Below are 16,815 nucleotides of genomic sequence, written 5' to 3'. Positions count from 1 at the left end.
CCGCCCCTATTACACCAAAAAGGTTGGAATGTTGGGTCGGTGGCTTCAGGAACGCAAGAGGAACAATAGAAATGACCGCCAGGGCCTCCATCTTCCAGCCCCCTCCCCACCCCTTCCTCAACCCTTGACTCTCCTGCTAAAAGGATATATACCCAGGTCACGTCTCCATAGGTAACCCAATACCTATGCAGGAAACAGAAGTATCAGGATGCCCCCCCATACCCTCCGATCACCAAATACCGTACCACATATGAATGTGAGCCCATGCCCTTCCTTGGCCAGATAAAAGACCTCCGCAGACTCCCTCCCAGTGCTACTTCCCTGACTCTGCTTTCCAGAGCCGCGGAACCTTGCCCAAGGGTGCCCACCTCCTCCCGGTGCGACTTTCCTGGCTCCCCTTCTCCTGAGCCCTGAAACTTCACCGAAAAGTGCCTTAAATAAATCTTGCCTTGTGCCTACCTCACCTGGTGTCGTGTTTATCTCATCTATAAAACCTTACAAGAACTCAATGCAAAGAGAACAGAGCTCAAAACCAAGAGAAACTTACGGCTCTCAGAAATGGTGAGAAGGTGAACTCAAAGTGCTTATGGGTACTATACCTGTGTTTCTCCTTGTCCCTGTATGCCACAGAAAGTTTGCTTTGATCCCATCACTGTGACTAAATCTGTTAAAAAAAAGAAAAATTCAGAGTATATTTAAAGATCTAATTGGCGGTAGTCAAGTAGTCATAAATTGGGCAGCACCTCACTTAGCAAATAGAAGGGAGTTCTGAGGAGTTGTATAAAATGAATATTTTTACAGCAGAAGGAAGTTAAAAGAGTGGATTACTTCAGACAAGTTCACTTCACCTCATGAGAAGACAGGGGGTCTTATGCAAAGTATATCACCAAAGGTAATCTGAAAATTCCAGACTGATTGGTTTAAAATTTTACCCCTGGGAGAAACTGAAACTACCATTAGATTAGGCTTTAAGTCTTGGTGGAACTTAGCAAAAGTGATACCATTTGGGGCCTATAGTTTCTTTTAAACAGGGTAATGATAATTATTGGATTTTTTACCATTCATAACAAAATTCCATAGTACATTATGCATACCAGTATTACGAGCCAGTTTACTTTTAATATTATATTAAGTTCTATTTATGTATAGGTTTTGTGTTTTAGTCCTAATGTGTTTTTTATGATTTAATTAATTATTTATTTATTTGAGAGAGAGAGCAAGCAAGTGAGAGAGAGTATGAGAGCAGGGAGAAGGTCAGAGGAAGAAGAAGGGAATCTCAAATGGACTCCATGCTGAAAGCAGAGCCTGACTCAGGGCTTAATCACAAGACCCTAAGATCGTGACCTGAGCCAAACCAAGAATCCAATGCCAATTGCCCGAAACACCCAGGCACCTCCAGACCTAATGTTTTATTACTATTTTATTGTTTCGAGCTTAAACATTTTGCAAATATAGTCAGCACTTTACTTTTTTTGGCCAAAGCCCAATTTAAAAATCAGGCTGTCTAGAAGATCTCAATTTTTGGTCTGTTTATAGGATCACATTTTATTAGGGATAGTAACCATGTGCCTAATGAAGAGAACTATACACGAATAAGCTCTGAAATATTAGAAAGTGAGCTACTGTTTTAACTGAGGTTTTTGGCAAAGTGATATGGTAGGGTGAGATTATATCTAAGGACTCTGTAAGAATATGGATTTAGGGTTTTAATGCTGACATAATTTTTTTTTAATTTTCTTTTTATTTTTTTAAAAGATTTTATTTATTTATTTGACAGATGGAGATCACAAGTAGGCAGAGAGGGAAGCAGGTAGGGGTGGAGGGAAGCAGGCTCCCCACTGAACAGAAAGCCTGAGGCAGGGTTCAATCCCAAGACCCTGGAATCATGACTGAGCCTAAGGCAGAGGCTCTAACCCACTGAGCCACCCAGGCGCCCCATTGCTGACATAATTATTAACAGTACTTTCAACCTCAGAAATGTTCTGTTTTGACAATAAATTACATAGTCATTCAAAAGAAGTAGAGCTTGCCACTACAAAATACACCTCTTTGGTATTAAGATTATCTTAAGGTGATTAATTTTTAAGAAACTATGGGCACAAGAGAAGCTCGGAAAACTGGCAGAAGTTGTCCCCTGTAAGAGATATGTACATTTATAAGAAAAATCTCCATTTGTAAGGGTGACTTCTTCTCTAAACTAGGAATAGGAGGATGATGAAATCTGTAGAAACCCTCAAAAAGGCACAGACTTAAATCTGCATAACAATCACACACTTATTTAGGGGGCTTTTCCTGAAAACTTGGCTCTCCCAGCCCAGCCTCCTTTTGTCTTTAGCTGGAGATGATGTTTAAGGTGATGGGTTGGGCCATTGTGTGGAGTTCTTCCATTTTTCTGGATATCATTTTGCCTCCTTCTGTTGTTAAGTCTTCACCCCAAGGTGAACAGGGAACGAGAAAGAAAGAAAGAAAGATCAGAAAAGACCTATCTCTAATTTTACTCCTCGTGGACACTTAAGTTAATTTTCTCCAGAAATGACTGTAGTCCATATGACAATAGTTCCTCATTTAGGAAAATCCCACCTTGTTAAAGTGTGAGAATGTAAATTTGAAGTGCTTTTGACTTGGAGAACTTTATCATAACAAAATAGTTTAATTTCACTGAGCATGAAATGTTCCCCCCCTCCCCAAGGAATATATCTATTAATGGCATGCTATGATTAATTAATTGGTTCTGGGAACTAGTATACCATATTAGTCACTTTCATGTTAGTGGTCCCAGAAGTGGCAAATAAATAAAACAGTGATTGTATTTCTACATATCCAGCCATTTCCTGCCAAGACATTTTGTTAATGTGCAGCTTCGATACAATTTCCCATAGTGTAGGTCTAATCTAACTTAGTTCAAGCTTTGGTAGTTTAATGCTTAGAAATGAGTCATGTTCTAGCAGAAAATCTTTCATTACTTTTTTGTGATATTATAGACAACAGTGTCCCTTGGGGGCATGACAACTGATCCCAGCAGGGTTATTTACAGTGATATGGTGACACTATTGTCAAGGGGGATTGCCAAAGGGTAAGTTTCTTCAATGTCAATTTCAACCCAGAAGCAATTTCTGCAGTTGTAAATAATTCTATTTCGTCTCTAGTCAGGTAACTGCTGTCAAATTAAAGAGGTGTTCAAAACTCACAGCACAATTTTGCTTTTTCATTATTATATCTGCAATTTGATTGGTGTGATATATTTCCTTGCATGAATGAGCAAATTTACAGAAAATTTATTCAACTAGAGATGCTTGCAATTCTTTACATGTCAACTTCTAAATTCATAGTGCAAGATATTTGGGGAATATATGAATGTAATTCAAGTAATAATTTTCAGTATAATAAAATTATTTTCTTAAAGTGTTAAAGCTCATCTTTCATTAATATCATAGCCCATTAAAACATTGAATTGTGTAAATAGAAGAACTTGACTAAGAAAGTTATGTGTCAGCCATTTCACTTACATTATTTAATCTTAGTAGCCTATGAATAAGCCATTTATTGTTATACAAGGTAACTTATCCTCAGACACATAAATAACTTTCCATGTCCACAAAATATTAATGTCTATGATCTGAATTATCTGACTCAAAATTTAACATACAGGCATACCTCCTTTTATTGTGCTTTGCTTTATTGTGCTTTTCAGATAGTTGTGTTTTTACAAATTGAAGGTTTATGGCAAGCCCTATGGTACCATTGTTGGCAATCCCTTGGTACCATTTTTCCAGCAGCAGCTGGTCACTTCATGTCTCTGGTAATTTTGGTAATTCTCATAATATTTCAAACATTTTCATTATCATTGCATTTATTATGATGATCTATGATCAATGATTATGACTCACTGAAAGCTCAAATGATGGTTAGCACTTTTTAATAATAAAACATTTAATTAAGGTATACACATTGTTATTTTAGATGCAATACTATAGCACACTTAATACACTACAGCACTAGGTAAACATAACTTTTATATGCACTGTAAAACCAAAAAATTCATTTGACTGGCATTGTTGCACTGGTCTGGAACCAAACTTGCAATATTTCTGAGGTATGCCTGTAATCTCTATGCCACATTGCTCTCTCATATTTAAAAGGTACTGAAGAACACTGAATGAAGGTCAAGGGCCTTTGTTTGCATTCCAAGCACCAAAGTGACTGTCACCCTTGTTCTCAGACCTACCTTGAAATCAAAATAAGTGCTCTAATCAATTTTCAGCATGATAGACATTCATTCAAATATACGAAGTTAATCATATCACCCCAACACCTCCTCTTTTCCATTTTCCTAGGACAGTTGGAGTTAGAGTCAGGGTTAAAGTTCCCAGTAGCTCACAGAATGCTTAATCCACTCCTGTTTCTCAATATTCCTCTTCATATGCAGTTGCCAAGACTTACAAATATACTTTAGGTATAATCTCCTTGTCTCTCAAAAGTTTGGGTTAAAGAGTACTTCTATGAATGGGGCATTAATTCTTTAATTATTTTCTATGTGGTTTGCATTTTTTGACTAATTGATTTAACCAAGCCACATAAATCTTTATTTTTTTTCCTATTTTTTAATCTCACAATGCATAATTTTCCCCTGTGGGAGGGAAACTACCAAAATACATCTGTTCATGATTATGGGTATATGGAATTCAGATCATAATTTTCTATAAATAAGGTTAAAATTTAGGAGATTTTTTTTGCCAGGATATTTAGATTTTAGTGAATAAGTACAAATAAAAGTATTTAAAATGTGGATAAAACATAAATAATCAATATCAATATATTTTTGTTTTTTTCAGTTTACTAAGCAATGTTTATTAATTGATAAAGCTTTTTTCCCATTTTACTAATAAAAACTAAATGGATCTTAGATATCAACTTATCCTTTCCTTCTTGGACAAGATTCTGACACATATAGACACATGCATCACCAAATATTTACCTAAATTATTATTTTCCACCTTACATGGTTGATCTTATTTATAAATACATTTACTTTAATAAGAAACAATTTAATTTCTCTTTATTGTTTTCTTTATTGCTTCACCTACCTTGTTTTGATTTAGAAGATAATATTTAACAAGAGTTATATGTTTCAAAAAATAAGATAAATATAATTTTAAGATGAAGGAAATGCAAAAAAATGACAATGTTAGAATTGCTTTGGTTCTTTGAACTTTGTATTAAATAATGTTTGGATTATGGGAAATTTAATTTAAGTACACTCTAAATTTAAATGAAGAATGAATATCAGTTTGATTTCCTTTATTTTATTTTCAATCAAATGAACAAAGAAGGGTAAAAAAATCATAAATTATAATAAAAAAAGAAACTTCAGATCAAAAGATATAATAGTTAATTATTCCAGAGAATCTCATATGGGAAAATTCCAAAGATAATTAGAATATTAATTAATGCAATTAATTAACATAAAACAACCTAGCCTACATGTAAATGTCTATTGGTGTAAATAAGGTTCTTTGATTGGAAAATACTGTACCCAGGAGAATGAGCTATTAGCAAATTAATACCTTGTTTTTATTAATTGTCAACATGTTTCAAATAAACACTGTTTACAGGCACTTTGGATCTACTAATCTAGAGTAAGACATCATCCTTACACTAAAGAACATTAATGAACTTAAATATAGGTAAAGTTAAATTACAATTACATTGTTGCGGAAAATCTGAAGCGACTGAAGAAACTCAAGCGGCGCACGGAAATCTGGGAGAACACAGCTTTATTTTCACTGGCGGGCTCAGTGGGATCATTCCCCAAAGACTGAGCACCCAGCAGGGCTAGATGAGTTTTTATGGTTAAGGGCAGTGGGGGATGGTAACGGGACGTTTTTCGCAGTCTCTAAGGCTGATTGGCCCCCTTTACGCAGAAGAATGGTCTATATGGAAGGGTCTCAGGAGAGTGCTAAGTCATCCCGGGGGACTTGTTTTCTTTTCTTAACCAAGTGGGATGGCCATTTGGTCTTTTTCTGCCTCAGCAGGAGCAATGGAGAGCAGCAGACAGGAAGGGGCTGAGGCCTAGGGGTCTCTATCCACCTCATATACCCCCTCTTGATGATTGGCAGGAGTACCCTAAAGATAATCATTATCTAGATTTAAGGGATATCCTCAGAGCTCAAGGATACGGGCAGTTGTGTGTTGAAAGACAGTATCTCTAATAAAATGGACAAGGCTGTTGGAGAGGCAAGGACCAAGGGTGAGTAAGGACAATAAAGGGCCTGCTAGAGGTAATAGCCAAGATGTCCATGATTGTGGATGGAAACCCCAATATGTGAGTTCTTGACGACAATGGATGTGTTCTTGGAGCTCACAAACCTTGGAAGTGACAATCCTGGACTGACTGATACAGCAGCAGCATTCTTCCTGTAGGAAGAGACAGGTTCCTCCCTTTTCAGCAGTGAGGAGATCTAGGGCTCGCCGATTCTGGAGGACTATTGCCACCAGACTGGAGAGTTGTGTCTGGAGGGATGTTAATGAATCTGGGACAGGTTCCATGTCATTGTTGAGTTCCAGTGAAAGCCTGAAGTAAAAGTGAAGGGAAGTCCTAAGGCCCGTTGTGCCAGTAGCTATGCTGGTGAAGATTTTGGCCACCAGGAGGAACAGTAAGATTATAGCCTGTTGACTTCGGTGGTGAGGAAAGAGCCGGAATTGGAACTGGAAGTCTGAGTATAGTGAGGCAGAGGGGGACAAAAACACAAATAGGCAACCAGAAAGAGTGTTTGTTACCTTTGTTGCAGAACCTAAAGAAAAGGTTGTTTTCACAGGAGAGGAAGAGGCTGGGGTGGGGGGTGTGCAGTTAGGCAGAGGGTATGAAGTTCTATCAACCCGGATCAGGGGCCTTGGTGCAGCTGGGGGGAAGAAACCAGGTTAGATTGTTAGCTGGAAGCAGCATGACTTAGTTTTGTATGGGGCCAAAACTCATAGGGCTTGTATTATTGGGCAATGCCCAGTTAGGAAGGATGGAGATACTGAAGAAAGTCAATCAAGTCAAGGTGAGACTAACCCAGCAGGCAGAACCAGTAGGGGAATGGGTCGAGTTGAGCCATAAGTGGTAGGAGGTGTTTAAGAGTTGACAAGTATAGTTTTGAATGGTTGGCCCTAGGGGAGTGGGGTTTATAGAAGAGAACCTGGGCCACGGAAGTCCGTCCTGGTGGAGAGTGAATGTTGTTCTGGGGTCCCTCCCCAGCTTTGTGGCTGGTCCCAGTAGGAGCCTCCACAGTTTGTGGGGGTAATTGTTAGTGTTTGGTTGGCCTGGGGCAGGCAAACTGGGGTGACCTGCAGGTTGTTATCTGATGTCACCCATGGAGCAATGGTTTTACAACCCCATTAGTTACGAAAGTTTTTGGTTATTCCCCCACATTCCTCTAACCCCTGGTCTGGGCAAAGATACATCTGGTGTCCCTGCTCCTTACATGGCCTCTCTTCAAGTATTTGTCCTTTGTATGGAGCCAGGAGTTGACATAGGGATATCTGGAAGGTGGGACAGTCACCAGTGGTCTGGTTATGAAAGACTTTGTCCTGGCTTCCCAAAGTCTGGGTTAATTTCCAGTCATATGTTGGATTAGTGGGGGTACCTGGCGGGAAGAGGCAGAGGAAACTTAGTAGCCATAATGTGAGGCTCCAGCTGGGTTGAGAAAGGAGAGGATGTATTTTAGAGTTTAGAGGCCCTTCTTTAGGGTTTGATGGTGATGGATGTGAGATCCAGGTAGCTTGGTCCGGGTTTGGGTGAAGGGGTTCATGTTTCCAATATTTTACCCAGACCTCATTTCCAGGGTGGAAGGAATGGGGAGGGGTTCCTAAGGATATAGGGGCCCTCTCTAATATGTGGGCATGTAATTCTGTGAGGATTTTTCCTAGGGATAACAGTTGGTCCTGGAGGTGTGTGTCTCTTAACATGTTAAGGTTGCCTGGAAAAGAAGACAATAGTGGGGGGTGGCCTGCCATAGAGTATTTCAAATGGGGGAGAATCCATGTTTTTGAGGGGTAGAGTGGGAGCAGAGTACTGCTAAGGGAAGTAGATATGTCCACCCTAAGGAGGTCTCAGCATGTAATTTGGATAGGTTTTTCTTGAGAGTATGGTTCATACACTCTACTTTCCCTGAGCTCTGAGGCCAGTAGGCTCTGTGGAATTTCCAGGAGATGTTGAGGGCTATAGTTAACTCTCATAGAACTTCAGAGATAAAAGCCGGGCCATTGTCAGTGTGTATGGTAAGCAGGATCCTGTACCGAGGCACAACTTCCCAGAGGAGTACTCTGATGACTTCTCTGGTCTTCTCTGTCTGGGTTGGATATGCCTCTACCCATCCTGAGAAGGTACAGACCAGAACTAGCAGATATTTTATACCTCGGTAAGGGGTCATCACTGTGAAGTCCACTGCAGGTCTTTGAAGGGAGCTATCCCTGTGTGCTGTACTCCGGGGAGTGGGGAAGGTCGGGTTTTTGGGTTGCGTCTAGCACAAGTGGCACACCAATCTGTGAGCGACTTGCATAAGGTTGCAAATCTGGCGATGTAGAAATATTCTGGCAGCAGTTTTTCAAGCCCTGTTTTTCCCAAGTATGAAGTTAAATGTTGTTCAGTGACGGCATAGCGGGGAAGGTTTGCTGGAATGAATAAGTGCTCATCCAGGAGGATCTGCCACCCCTGGGGATGGTGAATGGCTCCCTCGGTTTTGGCCCAGACATCTTCAGCTGCTGTATAAGTGGGATTTTTGTAAGGGGGAGGAGGGTAACTGGTGCTATAATGGCAGGTTGTTCATCTTGGGCAGCTTCCCTGGCTGCCTGGTCAGCTAAGTGGTTCCCTGTAGCTGGCTCAGCATCTCCTTTTTGGTGTTCCTGGCAGTAGATGATAGCTAAGCTCCGGGGCATCCATACTGCTTCTAACAACTGGAGGATTTCATTTTTGTTCTTGATGGTTTTCCATCTAATGTAAGGAGCCCTCTTTCTTTATAGATTGCCCTATGTATACGTAGAGTGGCGAAGGTATATCTTGAATCAGTATATATGTTGACCTTTTTGTCCTTAGACAGTAAGAGTGCCCAGATGAGGGCCCAGAGTTCAGTTCTCTGAGGAGAACCATCCCTCAGGGAGTGCTTTGGCTTCTAGGACTTCTGTAGCCATGGCAATGGAGTAACCCGCTTTTCTTAGGCCATTGCTTGGGAAGCTGCTAACATCAGCGTATGGGGTAAAGTCAGCATTCGTCAAAGGGGAGTCCTGGAGTTCTGGCTGGGTGGTGTAGACTTCAGTTATGATTTCCAAACAGTTATGTTCTGGTTCCCCTTCCGCTGTTGGGAGGGATGTGGCCAGGTTGAGGGCCTGCACAATCTGTAGGTTTATGTGAGGATTTTCTAGAAGTAGCCCTTGAGATTGAGTGAGCCTCACGTTTGATATCCATTTCTGACCCTGACTGTTCAGAAGAGTGATCACTGAGTGGGAAACTTTTACTGTGAGCTGTTGTCCTAGAGTGAGATTGTCAGCCTCCTTGACAACAGCCTCCTTTTCAGCCTCCTTGATAACGACAAGAACGTCATCAATGTACTGGAGTACCATGCAGCAGGTTCGTTCCCTGGAGAAGTCAGCCAAGTCAGAGGCCAGGGCTTCACTAAATACTGTTGGTGAATTTTTAAACCCCTGTGGAAGTCTGGTCCAGGTGAGTTGCATCTGGCGTCCCGAGCTGACATTAGTCCATTCAAAGGCAAAGAGAGGTTGACTTATGGGGGCTAGGCAAATACAGAAAAAGGCACCCTAGATCGAGGCAGGGATCTGGTGGAATCTGGCTTAAGAGGGTATGGGATTTGGCACCACCAGGTGTAGAGTCTGAGCAACCCAGTTTATGACACGCAAGTCCTGGATGGTTCAGTAGTTACCATCGGTCTTTTTGACTGGGAGCAGTGGAGTATTCCAAGGAAATCGGCATTTGACTAGAATACCTGTTTCTTTTAGTAGCTCTAGGTAGGCCTGTATGCCTATTTGGGCTTCTCGTGAGGTCAGATACTGCCTTTACTATTGCAGCTGTGTTCCAGCTTTTAGTTCTATAATGACTGGAGCTCACCAGATGTCAACTCTGGAAGAGTTATCGTCTACTCATACATCAGGGACTACAGTCCGGTAGGCCTCTGGGTTTGTTTCAGGGTGTTCTTGTTCCAACAGTCCCCATTTTTCATCCCAAAATGCGTTGAGGGACAAGATGAGTTGAGCTCTGGTGGGGTTTAGACTCATGGTGGCCTGTCCAAAAGATTCAAAGGAGATTTGTGTTCCTAATTTTGAAAGCAAATATCTTCCCAGTAAAGGGAGTAGGCAGTCTGGAACATATAGAAATTCATGGGACACAATGTGTCTGCCTAGTTTACAATAAGGGATTGGCAAAAGGGTTGGCTTATGGCTCAATCCCCTATGGCACCCATGATGGTTAGGGTGCGTCCTGTAAGGAGCCCCACTGGTGGCTCCCAGGGGCCTAACATTAATGAGCCCAGTCCCCATCAGTCTGAGTCTATGTTGGCTAGTCTGATAAAGTCTGGATCCCGGTCTACCTGGGTTTCAGGTCAGGTGGAGGATGTGAATGGTTTTGGCCTTTGATTTGAGCATTCATTCTTCCAGTGCCCCATTTCCTTGCAGTATGCACATTGATCCTTTTTGAGGGTTCTGCATTGTTGAGGCTGTCCTCTTAACTGTTCTGGTGGTCCCCATAGTTGAAAGTTTTCTTGAAGGGCTGCAGCCAGCAGGGTGACCTTTTGTTTCATCTTCTTTTCAGCCTCACGTTTTACTACAGTGTCTCAGTTTTGATAGACCTTGTTGGCTATTTCTAGTAGCTGGATGATGTTCATCCCAGCAAAACCCTGAAGTTTTTGTAGCTTGTGACGGATATCAGGGGCTGACTGTGCTACGAAGGCTGCATTTACCATCCATTGGTTCTCAGGTGCTTCTGGATCAAATGGAGTGTATATGTGGAAAGCCTCACAAAGCTGCTCATAGTAATTACCAGGAGTTTCTTCCCCATCCTGGGTCACATCAGCTATCTTTGACATGTTGGTAGGTTTCTTGGCACCTTGTCAGAGACCTCGCAGGATGGCTTCCTGGTAGCGCTTGATAGCATTATGACCTTCTTCGTGTTGAAGTTCCAGTTAGGCCAATTGTCTGGTACAGACTTCTAAGCCCATCCCTCAGTATTCATAATGCCTGCTGGAGCCACCTCCTCAAGCCACTTATGCACCTCCTGAAGGATTCTTCTTCTCTCCTTAGTTTTGAACAAGGTGTGAAGGACATGTTGACAATCTTCCCACATTGGTTGGTGGGTTTGGAAGAGGGATTCCATGAGGTCAATCATTGCCTGTGGTTTCTCTGAATATGTGGGAGTATGATGTTTCCTGTTTAGGAGGTCAGTAGTGGTGAAAGGCTGATAATAAATGATGGGCTGACCCAGTTGGGGGGTGACATCTACACCAATCATATCAGGACCTCGAGTCTCACAGAGGGGCATTTGGTAAGCTGGGATCTCCCGTGTTCGATGGTGGCATGTGGTATTTTGGGGTTTGGGTTCCAGAGAAGAGTCCCCATCATGAGTAGTTGGGGGCTGAACGCAGGTTGGTAATGAGACCATTGACAGTTGGGGAACCAGAGGCAGCGGGTGTTGGTGGAATCAAAGGTTGAGGCTGTTGGTGGAATCAGAGGTGTTGGAGAGACTATCGTTGGTGCTGGAACAGGAGAAGTCAGGGATGGTGTAACCAGCGGTGAAACCAAGGGTGGTGGAGCGCCACCTCAGGAGCAGTCAGGAGGACCAGAGGAATGTAGGGTGGTGGGAGCTCTTCCTCTTGATCCCCCTGATATATGGCTTTATTCTGAGTACCTCTGGCTGGCTGAGTGACAAGGATCCTGCACTGTCCCTTACTATTGATGCAGAACCGTACCCATGAGGGAACGGTTCCAGCTATTTCTAACCAGGAGTCAATATATGGAAAGTGATCTGGGTGCCCTGGGTTTTCCATAACTATGCGATAAATATGTCGGATGGTGGGCAAATCTAAGGTTCCTTCTGAGGGCCATCCAAATCGAAACTAGACCATTCTAGCTTGCAAGGGGTCCTGAGTTTTCCTGGGGTCATATGAACCCCGTAGTCACCGCTAAAGCCCTTTTTAAAATTTTTAAGCATGCAGTCAAAGACAGTGGGTTTACTGGGTTTCCCTCCCATCATGAATGATGTTGCAGACAAAGGGAGGGGATTCTTTCAGATGCTGTCCTGCTCACGTCCCTCGCAGGAGCTTAGCATCATCTTAGCTAAGGTCTATCCGTATAAGCCCCGGACCAGGCTACTCCGTGAGTAGATGACCATTATGCTGTATGACACTTCTATAAGACTCAGGGTCTAGCCCACTCAGAAACTGTAGCCTAAGCAATGGCGTTGTACAGACAGATTCACATAGTCAGGCGCTCTTTATATTCAATCAGGTTGGACATCCCTCTCTCTGGGTATCCCTGACTAACGGGAGGTGATCAGGCTTCCCATCTGTCCCCAGTGGACGGGTCTTACTTGGGCAGTGGCCCCAGGGCTTATCTGGTCCAACGGGTGGAGGTGAGCCACGGCTGTCTGGGAGAACCCAGGTTTGGGTCCACTGAAATCAGCGGGGTGCACCTAAACCCTAGTATAGGTACCCTGTTGTCCTCTGTGGCCTGTTTCCTGTCCCACACTGGTGGCACAGTGGGCTGGCACAGTGGGCCAGCGCAGTTGGGTTTCCTGGTCAGGGAACCAAATGTTGTGGAAAACCTGAAGCGACCGAAGAAACTCAAGCGGCACACGGAAATCTGGGAGAACACAGCTTTATTTTCACTGGATGCTCAGTGGGCTCATTCCCCAAAGACTGAGTACCCAGAAGGGTTAAGGGTGAGTTTTTTATGGTTATAGGTGATGGGGGATGGTAATGGGACATTTTTTGTGGTCTCTCACGCAGGATTGGCCCCTTTTATGTGGAAGTATAATCTATATGGAAGCATCTTAGGAGAGGGCTAAGTCATCCTGGGGAACTTATTTTCTTTTCTTAACCAAGTGGGATGGCCATTTGGTCTTTTTCTGCATCAGTAGGAGCAATGGAGAGCAGTGGACAGGAAGGTGCTGAGGCCCATGGGTCTCTATCCACCCCAACATGAATATGCATACAAAGATTTTTTTTATTATACATTTTTCCTAACAGGTATAATACAAATTAAAGTCTAGTTAATTCCATGAAGACTTGAATCAATTGCTAAGGTGTTCTTACAAGTTCTGACTGAAGTTCCAAAAAGCTAACATTTTATCACTAATGAACCACAACATGGCTAACATATAAAAAATAAATAAATAAATAAACCTAAGTAAAACTAAACATTGATCAATGCATGTACTGTGAACTGCAATTGCTATTATTTCTATAGATTTCATAGATTCTATTTTTTCTTTTCTTCTCAGGTATAGACATTAACTATCATATACCTATGTGCACTTTTTTTTTTTTAACAACAAAGTGTTATGATTCGTGAATAGTAAAGAGTGACATTAATTTTACTTTTATTATTTAAGAATCTTCTTCTTGGAAAAAATTGAATTAGTAAGTAATGGGTTGTAACCCAAGTATAAATAATAAATAAATGCATTAAAAATTACGTTAGAAAATATATTTTTAAATCAAATCCACCCATGCATGTATGACCACAAAGAACACAATTATAGAGGAGATACTTTTTCTACAATCTTTTACAAATACCTTTGAAATATAAAGCATATTACCTGTCAAAATTTCCATGAAAAATTAATGTAAAATTTTTAAAGATTTCTAAAAATAGCAGTTTCCAGAATACTGTTTTATATCCAAAATATGAAAATAATGTCTTTTTGATGATTTTTAATCTGATGAAATTTCCATATTCTGCATACATTTGTTAGTTGTTTATTTTATTTTATTTTTTAAAAAGATTTTATTTATTTATTTGACAGAGAGAGATCACAAGTAGGCAGAGAGGCAGGCAGAGAGAGAGGAGGTAGCAGGCTCCCTGCTGAGCAGAGAGCCAGATGCAGAGCTCCATCCCAGGACCCTGGGATCAGCCAAAGGCAGAGGCTTTAACCCACTGAGCCACACAGGTGCCCCTGTTAGTTGTTTATTAAGTTGGTAGATCACATAGCATAAAATAAATTCTTTCCTCTTCAATTTAGATTTCATCAGAATTTTCCATGGGATATAAGAAAAATGGAAAACAGTTTTAGTGAAGTGCATCTAAATGAACTGTCTAAATGCCTGAGTCTCAAATGGTGGCTAGTGTATATATCACAAAATTACTATGTGACTTTGGACCAATCAAAAAATTTTGTCTCTACTTTATCTTGTATATCAAATAGGCATAATAATTCCTCCCACGCTAAATTCTATATACTTTATTATGAATGCCATAAGAATATGTAGCTAAGATGCTTATAAAAATACAAGGTGAAAGTAAAGACACATGATACAATTAATTAATTAACTAGTTAATTTATAAAAGATTTTAGAGAGAGAGCAAGAGAGAAGGGGGAGGAACAGAGGGAAAGAAAGATAATTTCCAACAAACTCCACACTGAGCATAGAGACCAATGTGGGGCTTGATCCCAGGACCCCAAGATCATGACCTGAGCCAAAACCAAAGATCCAACACTAACTGACTGAACCACCTAGGTGCCCCACATTATTTAATTAAAAACAAAAAGCAAAAAAAAAAAAACTTTTTTCTCTCTCCTGTAAAAACTAGGAGTCTGTACTAAGAAGGTATTCATTTTCTAGAAAAGAAAAATGTTCATGTAAAAATTGTAAGGACCTATTTAGCCAGAGCACTCCCGTCTGGTTAAACAATGACTTTGTTGTTTATACAGTTAAACTTAAACCATCCCTGCCCCCTTCCCCCCCCAGGGGACTTACTTAAAAACAAGTCCCAGAAACTAGTCCCAGGTAACAAAGCCTAAATACAAGGGTGGGTCAGGCTAGGTGGAGACATCCCATTGGGGGGGGGGGGCGCATACTGTCTCCCTAGCTACCAAGGAGTATGGGCCCCACCCTTTGGGTGCCTTTTGGGCGCCAATTCTGACCAAGGTGATAGGCTACTTCAAAAGTCTACTATAGGGTAAATTGTAATTCAATTGGTCACTTATGTGTGACCTAACATGACTGTGCAGCTTTCTCTGTGTGTTACAATCTCATTGGCCACCTGTGCATGGCCAGGACCAACCACATGGCCTTTGCCCTTAAAAACTAGTCTGTGAAACAGAGAAAGGTCGCCCTCTCTGTAAGAGGCACGGCCCCAACGATCAGTTTGATTCTCGATGCTTGGTGCGAAATAAAGCTTTGCTTGACCTTCGCTTTGTATGAGTCTCACTCCTTTAATCACAGGCCCGTTATTGGGGGACCTTTCAAAAATGACCAAAAGCTCTTTGAGTAGAACTTAAGGGTAGCCACAGAGAGGTCTGGACAGCCCACTACTGCTCCTCACTCCCCACTATTTGCTCTCCCTAAGGAACAGGTGGAGAAGGCAGTCACCCACTGCAAATGGCTTTTAAAGACACTGGGAAGACAACCATGGAACCAGAGGTGATGACTCACCAAATTAGAATTACTCAAACTGGCCACAGAATAAAATCTTTGTAGAAGGTATGTGCTGATTTGCTCAGAGGCATAAAGGAAAAGAATCTCAAAGTGGAAGGACCAGGTCAGATGCCTACCAAGACTCTGAGAATCACCATAAGAAAAACTCCCAGTTGTGAAGTTCCAAGACTTGAGATCATTTTCAGAAGAGGATTCACAAGTGACTTATTAATTTTTCAAGGTCCTTCTGAGTTTGTTAAACAAATTACTTCTATCAGTATTGAGCCAGAAGTGGAGGTTCAAGTCACATTTGTGGATGCTTAAATCAAACTTTTAAACAAATTATCAACTGTCTAAAAAATAAAAATGACCAGAAAAAGAATGATGAAAACAAACCCCCCCAACATCCAAGAAAAGTTTGAAAATAAATTACAAAATTTGGTAATCATACTTAGAAAACCTAGGGTCTTTATGCCTGGTCTGTGGAAACTCTTTTACTGATTCATTCAAATAGCATTTTACTGCATTTAATTTGTTGTACTGTTAGAGTTCACTTAGGTATTAACACATGTAATATAGAGCATTCTGTTTATCTCATGTTAATAACTCAATACAAGCTAGCTGGAAACAATATTTATAGTAGTCATAATACTATTACCAAATTTTCTCACTGAAATTTCACCCACTCAGGCATGGAAACGATATTGAAATGGCTCCTTTTTAAAATAGCCACATCAAGTGCCTCTTTTGATTATCCCATTTGTTTGTAAGAAAGTTGCTCTCTACTTGTATGTAACTAGCTCTTGACAAGTGATTGGAAAGGTGAAACAACCTGGTAGAGTTCCTTTGATTACATGCAAAAGGTTTTCTGAAGTTCTGCCTGATATCTGGTCTAAAATTGAATGCATATATTATTGCTTTGGTATCTGAAAAAAATTAATCTAAAGTAATGTTAATTACTTGCTGTTTGCAGGGGGCAACATGCATAGGATGGAGTAATAAAACTCGTGTTTAAGCATTTGAATTAAGCGGAGCAAGCCATCAGGCTGTTTTGCTGTAAACATTGTGCTGTGGCTTCCTGCATTATCTACAACCAATTACATTATTGGTTTAAATAATAGCCAGTGGTAAACCACACTTGCAATTTTTTAATGTAGTTTTTACCCTTGTTTGAAGCTTTAACACATACATGAAT

General features: G+C 41.1%; 1 pseudogene; it reads left to right on the top strand.

The window, feature by feature from the left end:
• The first annotated feature begins 15,584 nt into the window (after nucleotides 1-15,584).
• LOC111151160 lies at nucleotides 15,585-15,944 on the top strand (annotated as a pseudogene).
• Nucleotides 15,945-16,815: the final 871 nt, after the last annotated feature.

This window comes from Enhydra lutris, unplaced genomic scaffold (assembly GCF_002288905.1).
Source record: "Enhydra lutris kenyoni isolate GAN:26980312 unplaced genomic scaffold, ASM228890v2 scaffoldscaffold25, whole genome shotgun sequence".
In the NCBI taxonomy this organism is placed as follows: domain Eukaryota; kingdom Metazoa; phylum Chordata; class Mammalia; order Carnivora; family Mustelidae; genus Enhydra; species Enhydra lutris.
Note: the sequence above shows the minus strand (reverse complement) of the source record. Positions and strands in the feature narration are given on the sequence as shown.